Source organism: Lactuca serriola, chromosome 4 (genome assembly GCF_051521515.1).
Source record: "Lactuca serriola cultivar US96UC23 chromosome 4, Lser_US96UC23_V15, whole genome shotgun sequence".
NCBI classification, from domain to species: Eukaryota; Viridiplantae; Streptophyta; class Magnoliopsida; order Asterales; family Asteraceae; genus Lactuca; species Lactuca serriola.
The window spans coordinates 47,209,080-47,222,380 of NC_136411.1; the positions used below are offsets into that span (position 1 = coordinate 47,209,080).

Here is a 13,301-nt window from a genome sequence, read left to right on the forward strand (position 1 = left end):
TGGAGAAGGAAGAAAGACCTTGGAGGTGCAAGAAGGGATTGTAGATCCGGGATTTGGAAGACATTTCAGACCAATTGGAGGTAATAAGCTGTTGCTTGGACTCCCTTTTGCACCTAGATCTATTCTTATGTGTGAGTTTTGGACATTTTTGGCATGATAAGTAACCATTTCGAGCTAGAGGTCCAGATCTGAGGTTGCTACCTCAGATCCATGCTTGTTTTGGTCTAGAATCCCCTAAAGTATCAGCCCTTGGTATGTTGGAGAAGTATGTTTGCCATAAACCCTAGTTTGAAGTGTTTTGAGCCTAGATCTCTTTAGCTACACATAAAGTTTGCCACTTTACGTGAGGAATAGGCCTTAGAAGTATGGATCTATGAGTTGGAACCCCTGTGTGGCTCGAAAAGCCACTGCATGGATTAAGAGCTGTAGCGACTCGGCGAGTCACATGGGTGAACTCGGCGAGTTGGATGAAGATGGGCAGGAACTCGACGAGTTGGAAGAACAACTCGGCGAGTCTGTTGATGATTGCCTTGGACTTGGCGAGTCTGTTCTTAGACTCGGCGAGTCAGGTCGCGAAACCCCCAAACCCTTCGAGTTAAGACTCGAATCAGTGAGTCGGGTGGAGACTCAGCGAGTTGGGCAGGACAGGACTCGGAAATCGTTGGACTCGGCGAGTTATGGACTGACTCGGCGAGTCGAGTCGCGAATAGAAGGACCCTGAGCATATGAACTCGGCGAGTCAGTAGGTGGACTCGACGAGTAGGGTTGACCTGGAAGGTTGACTTTGACCAGGATTTTGACTTTGACCAGAGTTGACTTAGTTGACTTTCAGAGGACTGTCAGACTAAGTGTCATATTGATATTGATAGCTCGGAGAGCTAGAGGAGCAGCGGCTCAGGGGATTGTCGAGTAGCAGCCAGAGGATTATCGGGAGAGCTCAGCAGTTCAGGTGAGTTTCCTTCTAGTAGGAACGGGTCTAAGGCCACAATGCCGGCCCGTTTAGCCAGCAGTAGTTTCCGAATTTTGATCCGATGCAGTAGTTGGTATGTTTGATGCCTTCGTGGCTCAGACAGGATTTATGTGTTATGTGTTCCGGGCTACGGCCCGATGCAGTATGCAGTATATGTGTGTTCATGCTAGTTGATATGTTTATGTTATGTTATGTTCAGTTAGTTCCGGACTTCGGTCCGATGCAGGGGGCAAGGCCCCAGTTAGTCCGGACTTCGGTCCGATGCAGGGGACAAGGTCCCAGTCAGTTTCCGGACTTCGGTCCGATGCAGGGGCAAGGCCCCAGTAAGTCCGGACTTCGGTCCGATGCAGGGGACAAGGTCCCAGTCAGTTTCCGGACTTCGGTCCGATGCAGGGGGCAAGGCCCCAGTTAGTCCGGACCTCGGTCCGATGCAGTGGGCAAGGCCCAGTATGTGCTTTATATGTTATTGCATGGTATGTGGTAGATTGGGGGAGCTCACTAAGCTTCGTGCTTACGGTTTTCAGTTTTGGTTTCTGGTACTCAGTTTTCAAAAGAGGAGCTCGGGAAGATTGCAGTGCACACACCATAGTCAGTTAGCCTGGGAATATTTTATTCTGATAATGAGATTATGTTTTGAATTTAATACTCGAAAGTTATGTTATGACTTATGATACGTTTTTATAAATATGGTTTTAGTAATGTTTTAAAAAGAAAGTTTTAGTCATGATTTTTGGGTCATTACACACTCCCTCCCGGGTCGGTCACCACATGGGCTAAGATGAAAGAAGAATTTATTTACCACTTTTGCCCACCTTCTAAAATAGCCAAATTAAAGAAGGTCATTGCTAACTTTGAACAACAAGCTGGGGAGTCACTATATGAAGCTTAGGAGAGGTACAAGAGCCTGCTAAGGAATTGCCCACCCCATGACCTTAATAGCCAACAAGAAGTCTCCATCTTCTATGACAGAGTCAATGTCACAACACGGAAGTTACTTGACTCGCAAGGCCCGCTCACAAAGAAGGCACCCCCGTTGATCAAAGAATTAATTGAAGAGTTCTCTAAGCATTCTAGAGAATACCACAACCCACGAAATGAACTAAGTAGGGGGTAGTAAACACGGTCAACGATGGCATGGCGGCGATGATGGCTAAACTAGACAGTTTAGACAGAAGAATGATGAAGATGGATCAAACAATCCATGCTATCCGGGTGGGATGTGAAAATTGTAGGGGACCTCACTTAACTAAAGAGTGTGACTTGGATGAGAATGGAAACAAAAAGTCGCAAGTTTTCTATTCAAGTGGCGACAGATACGATGAGAATTTGCGGAAACCCAAGAAGGAATGGCTCTCGTATGAAGAATACAAAAAGGCAAAGGAAGAGACATACAAGCAAAAAGAGAGGGGTTTCTATCAAAAGGAAGAACCGGTTGTGGAAAAAAGAGCCGATTTAGAAGAAATGTTCACAAGATTTATAGCCGCGTCCGAGAAGAGACACAATGATCATGATGCTGCAATACAAGAAACCAGGACTATACTTAGGAATCAGCAAGCATCTGTACTCAACATTGAGAAACAGCTTGGGTAACTAGCACATCAAGTGAACGAGAGAAGACCGGGTGAACTTCCAAGTAAAACCGAGAATAATCCGAGAATGGAGAATGTGAATGCTATAACATTGAATTATGGAGAAATTTTCACTCCTCTTACCCCTGCACAGAAGGTCTCAACTAAGGTGCAAGAAGAAAAGACAGAAGAGTCGAGTTCAGCTAAACCCGACCCAACTCGCCGAGTCCCTCTAATGGACTCGACGAGTCCATGCCCTGATGACAAATTTGTTGTTTCCTTAAAGCCTTACAGGCCTCCTTTGCCATTTCAAATTCGAGCCATACCTGATGAAAAGGTCAAAGTGTACAGAGCTTTCATGGAACATGTTAAAGCCCTTCAAGTCAACGTCCCATTTGTTGAAATGATGCTTCAAACACCCAAATATTTAAACTTGCTTAAGAGTCTCTTTGTTGCTAGAAAAGATATGGCAGAAGTCGCGAAATTAGTATTAAATGAATTACCAGAAAAGAAGGGCGATTCGGGAAGCATCTCGATTCCTTGCCGATTTGGAAATATACTTGCTACTCAAGCATTGACTGATTCGGGTGCAAGTATTAACTTAATGCCCTTTTCTTTCTTCAAGAAGCTGAATTTACCAGAGCCGAGGTTTATAAATATGAAGATCCATTTGGCGGACAAGACAATAATTCGTCCAAGAGGTGTTTGTGAAGATCTCCTCATAAAAGTGGACAAACTTGTATACCCCGTGGACTTTGTAGTGCTTGACATGGAAGAAGACCCCGAAATTCCAATATTTTGGGGAGACCATTTTTGAATATCGCATGCGCATTGATAGATGTATGCGAGTCCACACTAACATTGAGGGTAGGAGATGAGTCAGCTGTGTTCAAAGCTATACCAGAGATTAAGCTAGAAGAAACAAGAAAAGAAGAAGTTTCCTTCATTGATTTGGATGTTGAAATACTCCAAAAAGAACTTGCACTCATACAAGACGAAGATCCAAGTAGATTTCTACTATCTTCTGGAGGAAATGATGATGTTGACAAAGACTTAGAGGAGATAGAGAAGTTGCTGAAAGGAACTGATTCAGAAAACACAATGGAATGTGAGGAATTCGCATCGACTCGCCGAGTCGAGTCGACAGACTCGACGAGTCCAGCCAAAAATTTCAACAATTTGGGTTATCTTGACCTGCCTGTCACCAGCCCCTTGCCTGATTTGGACATGAAGATCTTTTCTAATTCCTTAGAAGATCGAGCAACAGAAGGCGGAATTGTTAAAGCGTATGGTGACGTCCAACACGTTCAAGTGGCTTACCTCGATACAATGATGCAAGAAGGTGAAGACATTCGATTTGAAGAGGAGGCAAGCTTTAGAGAAGAGGAAAATGCAAGGGTTAGGAAAGATGATGCTGATAACCCATGCATTGAGTCATGTATAACCAAACCTCGAGCCCGAGTATTTACCAATTATGAAGTAATGAAGTTTAAAGAAGGAGGAGTAAAAAAGAGGGTGCAAGAGAATGGGGTGAAGAAGAAGAAGGTGGGGAAAAGGGAAATTCATGCAATTGAAGAACATGTCACAAGGAAAAAGAGAAAAGAATTGAGACGGGCTTACAAGAAGAAGATACACGCTTACAACACAAAGTATAAACCACAAAAGATTAGGCGTGCATTCCCGATGCAGGAAAATGAAGAAACGTAGATGGGAAGGAGTCTAGCTAACGACTCCTTAAAAAGAAGCGCTTGGCGGGAGGCAACCCGTTATGAGAGTTTGCTTTCTTTTATCTTTCTCGTTTTAGTTTTTGTTTTGTCTTCGTTTTTAGGATTTTCTTTCTCTGTTTTCATCTTCTAAATAATCAAACATGACTGCTTGAGAGTACGTATGGGCTGAGTGTGGGGTGGATTGAATTTTTTTTATAAATACATGACAAAATGATATAATTTTTGAATTGTTTGTAAGTGACTCGCCGAGTCTGACCCTGACTCGACGAGTTTATTCATGATCTACATGAGTTTCAATTCGCGACTAGACTCGCCGGGTCGGGCCCTGACTTGACGAGTCGATTTTATTTACAGAAAAAATAATAATAATTATATTTTTACATCTGGTAAAACTAGGGTTTTTACCCTAATGTGCTCATATTCCATTCATACTCGTCGTGCGCCTACTCGTATTCTCTCTCAAGCACTCATCAAGTTCTTCAACTTTTCTTCAAAATTCTCGAATTCCATCAACCATACTTAATTTCTTCAATAATTCTGTTAAAGTCATGATTTTTAGGTGTTATAAGGTATCAATTTTATAGAACACCTGTTTTTGAAGTTTAGTAAATTTTTAGGGTTTTTGATTTTGGATTAATTGTGGTGTTTTGGATGGATATTCTTGCTCTAATACACTTTATGGACATCCATGGACAAACCCTTGGAAAAATTTTGAGTTTTTATGGGTGCATTGGAACTGACCCGTCGACTGACTCGCGTAGCTCATCCGACTCGCCGAGTCGTTCATGGACTCGACGAGTCCAGTCGGGAGCCCAGAAAGATTTTGTTTTAATGTGTTTCTGTGTCTTTTGGATTGTTTGTTAATTGTTTTACAGGAACCATGTTCTCAAGAGGACAGAGCTCTCGAGGAGGTCAAGGAGATTTCCCTTGGTTGCATTTTCCACAAATCAATTCAAATTCAACAAGAACCAAGTGGAAGAAGAAGCTTGCAGAGCTCCAGAAAAAGGAGATATGTGCTCCTAATACAATTTATTGGGAATGTTTGGGGAGAGTTCGTTATGAAGAAGAGTTGGCCCATTATCTAGTCAAAACATTTGTGCACAATGGAGTATCCATTACATGTGATGGATGGAGTCGTGTCTTCCGAATTCAAGAGCTGATTTATCGTGAGCTGTGCCTGGAGTTCTTTTCCACAATACACTTCCAGGGTGTGGATGATTATTATAACCCCGAAAGTGTTACTTTTTGTCTTGGGGGCGAGCTTCGTCAGTGTTCCATGGTCGAACTAGCTTGGAGATTGGGGATATATGACCAACAAGTGGTCAACACGGATGCATTTCGTACATTTTTGGAGCATTGCCACAAAGCATTTACGAATGGGATCACAAGTTCAAGTTGGTGGAGAACCATTGCTAATAAAGTTTACATTCCGAAGTCAGCTCAAGAAGGGAGCATACGATCACCTACACACCACCTTATTCACCGACTTATTTCAAATACCATTAACCAAAGGAAAGATGATGACAAGGTTTCTAACATTGATGTTTTCTTTCTTTGGAGCATCATTACACCCAATACTTTCTGCAACATTCCATGGTGCATCGCTTCATATTTGGCCGAGGGAGCGGTCAAGGACCGCAAAACTTCAAAAATTAATGGTGGCATGTTCGTGACACGTTTAGCCCATTCTTACGGGCTAATGACTAGTTGTGCTTGGAACTTGCTGACGGAGATTCCGACCTCTCCCTTTAATCCCATTCTTTTTCGCAGGGCACACATTATTGAAGATTATGGAGGAGGTCATTATGCTATCCCACATGATGATCCGGTGATCGGGCCTGAGGCACCGGGACAGAGGGTTTGATCGAGACGTGAGCGGGAAGTGGAGGAGGAACCGCCGGTGATTCCGGTGGACAATGACGAAGTATCAATGGATTGGTACAATGTTGAGATGAGGAGGCTCCGAGACCAAATGGCGAGGGGTATTAATTTTAGCAACGAATCACACGTGCGACTTTTTGACCATTTTCATATTCCACACATTGATGGGGGTAACTTCCCCTACATTCCTTCTTAGGACGAGATCATTAACACAAGGCGGAGTGGAGCTGGTGGGAGCGGGGCTGTGCATGGCCATGATGAGGAAGAATATGATGCTTAGTTTCTTTTATGTTTTATTGAACATTTTTTATTTGTTTTTATTTTGTTTGGTGTGGTTTAAATTCTTAATTAGGACTTAAACTCTTATGGGGTTGATGTTTTATCTGCCTTGGTTTATTTCAGAATTTGGTTTAGGAAATGCTTGCATAAGGAGTCTAGAGTATGTGAGAAAAACATGGAAACGAGTCAAGAAAGGTCGACGTATTGAGTCTAAGTGTCGAGTCCGGTCCTAAGGGGTTTAGGAGTGAATTTTTACTGAAGCAATTGGAGGTTTTTGAAGTCCATTACAAGCTGGATTCAAGACAGAATTTCTTTATTTCTCACCCAGCAATGACTCGCCGAGTGCAGTTAACCTACTCGACGAGTCGCAATACATTTTCACGATTTCAAAAATTCCGCGCTATTACTTGATGAGTCGTTTATATGACTCGACAAGTCCTTCATTTATCTACCACAAGGGCTGCTGATTTGATGTTGATAGCTTCACCACTTGACCACTTTCTTTGCAATCAATTCCTGAAGATTTTACAATATTTTTCCTGCACATTTGGAGCTACCCACATGCGATTTGATGCCCACGACATGGATGACCTGTTCACATGTCTACAGTCGATTGAAGTAAGAGATTAATAGAAGATGATCAGCCTATCAACTGCTATCCCAGGGGAGTTTGTTCCAATTCCCTCCATATTTGTTTTGTTTTTCTTTTCATGCATAACATGCAATGAGACATTGCATAAATCAAGTGTGGGGTAGGGGGTTGATATCATCTTAGCAAATATAGAATCCTAATGTCCTAATTTAGGTTAATTTTTAAATTTTTGCATAAAAAAATGTTGCTTAGGACTTAATTTAGAAAATTTTGGTAAAAGTAATTAGGATTCCATGTTAGAATTTTGTGGATGATTGCATGAAAATTCAAATGTTTAGTTGAGCCTATATACCTTCTAGTGCATTTGTGGCTTCCTTATTCCAGTGAAATCATGGGGAAAAAACACGACCTCACTTAGCCCAAAGGATACAATATGTTTAGCATCGTGTACCAGAAATGTATCCAGGAAAACTATTATCTTTAGCCAATAAAGGTTGAAGTTAAGCGTTTATATGACTTGATGACTCGTTTATATGACTCGACGAGTCCTTCATTTATCTACCACAAGGGCTGCTGATTTGATGTTGATAGCTTCACCACTTGACCACTTATTCTTTGCAATCAATTCCTGAAGATTTTACAATATTTTTCCTGCACATTTGGAGCTACCCACATGCGATTTGATGCCCACGACATGGATGACCTGTTCACATGTCTACAGTCGATTGAAGTAAGAGATTAATAGAAGATGATCAGCCTATCAACTGCTATCCCAGGGGAGTTTGTTCCAATTCCCTCCATATTTGTTTTGTTTTTCTTTTCATGCATAACATGCAATGAGACATTGCATAAATCAAGTGTGGGGTAGGGGGTTGATATCATCTTAGCAAATATAGAATCCTAATGTCCTAATTTAGGTTAATTTTTAAATTTTTGCATAAAAAAATGTTGCTTAGGACTTAATTTAGAAAATTTTGGTAAAAGTAATTAGGATTCCATGTTAGAATTTTGTGGATGATTGCATGAAAATTCAAATGTTTAGTTGAGCCTATATACCTTCTAGTGCATTTGTGGCTTCCTTATTCCAGTGAAATCATGGGAAAAAAACACGACCTCACTTAGCCCGAAGGATACAATATGTTTAGCATCGTGTACCAGAAATGTATCCAGGAAAACTATTATCTTTAGCCAATAAAGGTTGAAGTTGAGCGCCCTTGCTTAAGCATGTAGGTTTTGAGTGAGAAAAAGTGAGGTACATGTAAAAAAAAGAGAGAGAGAATTGCAAGAAAAGTTGTAAGAATTTTGGAGCAACTAAAGTGAAGATCAAAAGATCAAAATTCCAAAAGTCAAAAATTGAAGATACCAAAGATCAAATCAAACGAGGTGGTGAATTCAAAGAAATCAAAGATCAAATTATCAAGGAAGTGAAGAATTCAAAAGAGCTCCATAGTGGTATCCTAAATTGTAATTCTAGATTATGTATGCTTGGGTTGCTCAACCAAAAATACCTTGAGGATAGGAGGTTTTCTGCGGATGGATTCGGAGAGATGCATAAAATGAGCATTGTTCGGGATAAGTGGGTGAATGTTTATGAGGATTGTAAGTATTTTGAATATTGGGGGGTTTTAGGAAAAATTTTAGACACAAATGCATGCGTTGCGGTCTTGGCATAATGGCTGGGTTGGATTGGAGTTGTCCTATGTGATTCTAATGTGCTAAAATTCAGTTTTGCTTGGGGGCAAGCAAAAGTCAAGTGTGGGGTATTTTGATAGTCGCATATTTAGCCTCATATTAAGTATAGATTTTTATCATTTTTTAGCTAATTTATTGCATATCATGGACAAAAGATACTTAAAAGTGTTTTAATTGTGTTTTCAGTCCAAAAGCGAAGCTCGGAAGCAAAAGGAAGCAGGAGAAGCGGTTGGGAGCTCGAGAGTTGAACAAAGAAGAAAAAATGATTAAAACACAAGGTACTCGGCGAGTAGGGTCGACTACTCGACGAGTCTTATTGAAGATTCGAGAAGATAAAGACTCTGTGACTTACCGTGTATGGGAATTAAGGGATGGACTCGGTGAGTCAGTTCGAATCTATAAAAACAGCTCTCCAGATCGACACAAGGTATTCTGGAACCCTTGGGGAGGAGCAAGCTGCGAATCAGAGCCAGGAGAGATCTGGAGAACGAAGATACAACCCTAAAACCAATTCCGAAGGAGATTTGAGGCAAAATTACATCATTCTTACTTTAATCTATTGTTCTTCATCATGTTTAGACTTTTAGATTGCGTTTTTGTGCTGTTAATTACCTCAATCATGAGCTAAAACTTTTAAACTTCTGTTTGGGGAGACAATATTGATACTATAGTTTGATTTATGGTAGGATTAATTTAATATTGGTGATTTTGTTGATTCTAGCTTGTTAAAGAACCTTATGTGTGAATGATAACTAATTTTCTGTTAATAGGAAGATAAATAAGCCGCATGAACATCTCTTAATTGCTACCTCATATAATTTATGTGACCACTTAATTATATGACTATGATTAGCGACTGTGAAACTAGAATTAATAGAAAAATAGGTAAATTCATGTGTGAGCTTGTGTGATGACCATCAACAAGAGGTTAACTAAAGGACCAAATTAGTTAGCTATTACAAGTCTAAATCAACCCGATTAAATAATCTAGTGAATTGAATTAAATTAGACAACTGACCACTATTTGAGTTAGTTTGTTCCCTAAGGATTAGTGCAGCGAACGTGAATCTAATCACTTGAAGCGGTAGCCAATAGAAGAATTAATCCATTGCACTATTATCATAATATCAACCATAGGATCAATTGAGTTGAACTAAACAGAAGTTCCATTCGTCATTGAATTTAAGTGAATCCTTGCTTTTCTAGTTTTTAGTCTAAGTAATAATTAGTAAGTTTCTAGTATTTTATAACTAGAGAAAACCCCTTTTTATTATTTAATTTTAGATGAAAGTAGTTTTTAGTTTTAATTTACCGTTCTCTGTGTCTGATACCCTACTTATTTAGCTTTACCACAATTGATAGGTCCGCTGCCTTTGTGTGTTCATTTTATAATTAAAAGTAGGTTTAAAACTAGTTCGTTTCACACACATCAGTCCTACTCGCCGAGTCAAGACCCTGACTCGTTGAGTAGCTCACTTAAAACCCGTGCATATACCGCCTTCTACTCGACGAGTTAGGGCCACCAACTCGTCGAGTAGCCCTTCTAAGATGCATAAATCATTAAGTTAAATACGTACCAGGAAACCAAACATTACAATTCTCCCCTACTTGTCTTAGACTTTGTCCTCGAAGTCTGATGTGTTTGAAAACAACTCTGGGTAGTGCTCCCTCATCTCCTCCTCAGGCCCCCAAGTCCACTTTGAACCCTTACGGTGATGCCATTGCACCTTCACTAACTCAACCCTCTTGTTCCTCAGCTCTTTCGTCTTACGATCTAGAACCGCCACTGGTCTCTCAATGTAGTTCAGGTTGTCATGAACCTGAATATCCTCAAGGGTACCACTGCTGAATCATCCACTAAGCACTTCCGCAATCGAGAAACATGGAAAGTGTTGTGAATCTGGATGAGGTCAGTGGGAAGATCCAATTGATACGCTACCCTGCCCACCCGGGCAATGACTCTGAAAGGGCCAATAAACATGGGACCCAACTTGCCCCGCTTCCGAAACCTGATAACACCCTTCCATGGTGACACCTTCAGGATGACCATATCTCCCACCTGAAATTCTAATTCTGAACGCCGCTTGTCGGCATAACTCTTCTGCCGACTCTGAGCAGTATGGAGCCTGCTCCGGACCTGCTGGATCCGCTCTGTGGTCTTGAGTACTACCTCCGTACTCCCTAAGACCCTCTGACCGACCTCACCCTAATAGATTGGGGTCTTACACTTCCTCCTATAGAGTATCTCGAAGGGAGGACGGTCTATACTGGTGTGTTAACTGTTGTTATATGAAAGTTCCGCTAACGGAAGATACGTATCCCAACTGCCACCGAAATCCAAAACACACGCTCGAAGCATGTCCTCGAGAGTCTGTATCGTCCTATTGCTATGTTCGTCTGTATGAGGGTGGAAAGCGGTGCTGAAGTGGAGACGAGTACCCATTTCCTCGTGAAACCGCTTCCAGAATCTGGAAGTGAAACGAACACCTCACTCTAATACCATCGAGACAGGCACTCCATGTCGCGCCACTACCTCTCGCACATAAATCTCGACCAACTTCTCGACCGATATGCTCTCCTGGATCGGTATAAAATGATCACTCTTGGTCAAACAGATCCACAATGACCCATATCGAATCAACCCCACGTGCGGTCCTGGGAAGCCTAGTGATGAAATCCGTAGTAATGTCCTCCCACTTCCACACGGGGATGTCTAACGGCTGCATCTTGTCGTGAGGCCTCTGGTGCTCGGCTTTGACCTTCCTGCAGGTCAAGCACCTCTCCACATACCACGCTACGTCCCGCTTCATGCAGGGCTACCAATAATCAGGTTCAAGATCTATGTATATCTTTTTCTCCCCGGGGTGGGTGGAGAACCTCGATTTATGGGCCTCATCCATCAGAACCTGTCGTACTCCGCCCTAGTACAAAACCCAAACCCTCCCATGCAAGGTTAATAGCCCTTGGTTGTCAAAATAAAATGAGGCCACTCGGCCCACAATCCTCTCACACTTATGGTGCTCTTCCTTCATACCCTCAAACTGCGCCTCTCTAATCTGCTCCAACAGTGGAGTGATCATCATCATTCTCAAGCATAAATCTCTAATAGGAGCCGCTACCGCCTTGTGGCTCAGAGCATCGGCCACCACATTGGCCTTTCCTGAGTGGTAAAGGATCTCACAATCATAATCCTTTACCACATCTAACCACCTACGCTGCCTCATGTTCAAATTCGGCAGATCCATGAGGTACCTCAAACTCTTGTGGTCCGTATAAATGGTACAACGGACCCCATAGAGATAACGCCGCCAAATCTTAAGGGCAAACACTACAACCCCAACTCTAAATCATGTGTCGGATAGTTAGCCTCGTGAAGCTTCAGCTGCCTCGCCGCGTAGGCTATCACATGACCCCTCTGCATCAAGACTACACCCATGCCCGTAATCGACGCGTCGCAATACACCACAAAGTCATCTACTCCCTCGCCCAGAGTCAAAATCGGTGCCTCGCACAAACGTTGTCTCAGAGTCTCGAAGGCTGCCTGCTGCTCAGGCCCCCAATGGAAAACTACCGTTTTCTTGGTCATTTGGGTCAAAGGAACTGCAATCTTGGAGAAGTCCTGAATAAATCTTCGGTAATAACCCACTAGAGCCAGGAAACTCTGAATCTTAGTTGGAGACCTTGGAATCTCTCACTGCATCACAACCTCTATCTTGGTCGGATCGACCAGATACCCTTCTGGTTGACGAGATGCCCAAGGAACTGCACCTTGCACAACTAGAACTCACACTTGGAGAACTTTGTGAAAAGTCTCTCCCTTCTCAGTGTCTCTATCACCTCCCTCGGGTGCTCCTCATGCTACTCCTGAGTCTTGGAGTAAACCAAGATGTCATCAATGAATACTATTACAGACTGATCCAGCATCGGTTTGCACATGCGGTTCATGAGGTCCACGAACATGGCTAGAGCATTGGTGAGTCCAAACGACATCACCACAAACTCATAATGACCATAGTGAGTCCTAAAAGCTGTCTTTCGCACATCATCGTCCCTGACTCGCATCTGGTGATACCCTAACCATAGATCGATCTTGGAGAACCAAGATGTTCCCTGAAGCCGATCAAACAAATCAGCTATCCTTGGAAGTGAGCATGGTTGTAGAACTTGCTACTCGACACCTGTTCGGCCGACTACCGAGTAGTGAGTACTCGAGAGGACTCGGATTCGGTAATTCATGTAGAAATATTTTTAAGGAAATTATATGTGTCAAAATTATAAGTTAAAAACAAAATTTTATTGAAATATATAACAAAATTAGATACATGTGAGTTCACAAAAACTGAGAAACACACAATGGTCTTACTTCGTGAATAATTACTGAAAATTTTAGATATATATGTAGTAATAGTCACAAGTGTGTGTGTTAAATAACAAATCATTAAGTATATTACACATATTAATCACCGAGTTGGCCGATTTTTACAATACTGCTCGCTTCAATAAGCGGTCGATCGGGGAGTACTCGGATTCTATAACTCGCCTCGGTAAGGGGCCGAGTAGCGAGTACTCGGGCGAGTAATCGGCAAACTCGG

At 42.0% G+C, this 13,301-nt stretch overlaps 1 non-coding gene across 1 annotated transcript; it reads right to left on the bottom strand.

Annotated features, from left to right (window-relative positions):
• Positions 1-1,796: 1,796 nt before the first annotated feature.
• LOC145103650 (small nucleolar RNA R71) lies at positions 1,797-1,903 on the bottom strand. Its single transcript, XR_013706729.1, has one exon. It is a non-coding gene; the product is annotated as a small nucleolar RNA R71 (small nucleolar RNA).
• Between the last annotated feature and the right edge of the window lie 11,398 nt (positions 1,904-13,301).